We start from the raw sequence: 326 nt of genomic DNA, 5'->3' as shown, positions 1-326 counted from the left end.
AGGGGGGGGGGTTGGGGGTTTTGGGGGGTTAATTTAGGTGTTTCATATATTGTGTTAGCTAGCTAATTAATAGAGAGAAGTGTCCTCTCTTATGTTCGTGCTTGGTCGATGCTATGTATTGTACATAGAGAGGCCCTCGACACGTTAGCTAGTAAGAAAATGAAGGGAACCATTAAGTACAGAAGTTCGTCATGCATACCGAGAGAAGTGATCGATCGACCTCTCCTTCTCCGAGAGATTGGTCGAACAACAAGTTTTCGTATTATCTATTCCACGCTATTGGCTACATATATATACAATATGTTAGATCTCTTACAATCCCCTAG

Source organism: Triticum dicoccoides, chromosome 3B, assembly GCF_002162155.2.
Source record: "Triticum dicoccoides isolate Atlit2015 ecotype Zavitan chromosome 3B, WEW_v2.0, whole genome shotgun sequence".
NCBI classification, from domain to species: Eukaryota; Viridiplantae; Streptophyta; class Magnoliopsida; order Poales; family Poaceae; genus Triticum; species Triticum dicoccoides.
The sequence above is the reverse complement of the archived record's forward strand: the minus strand, read 5'-3'. Positions refer to the sequence as shown.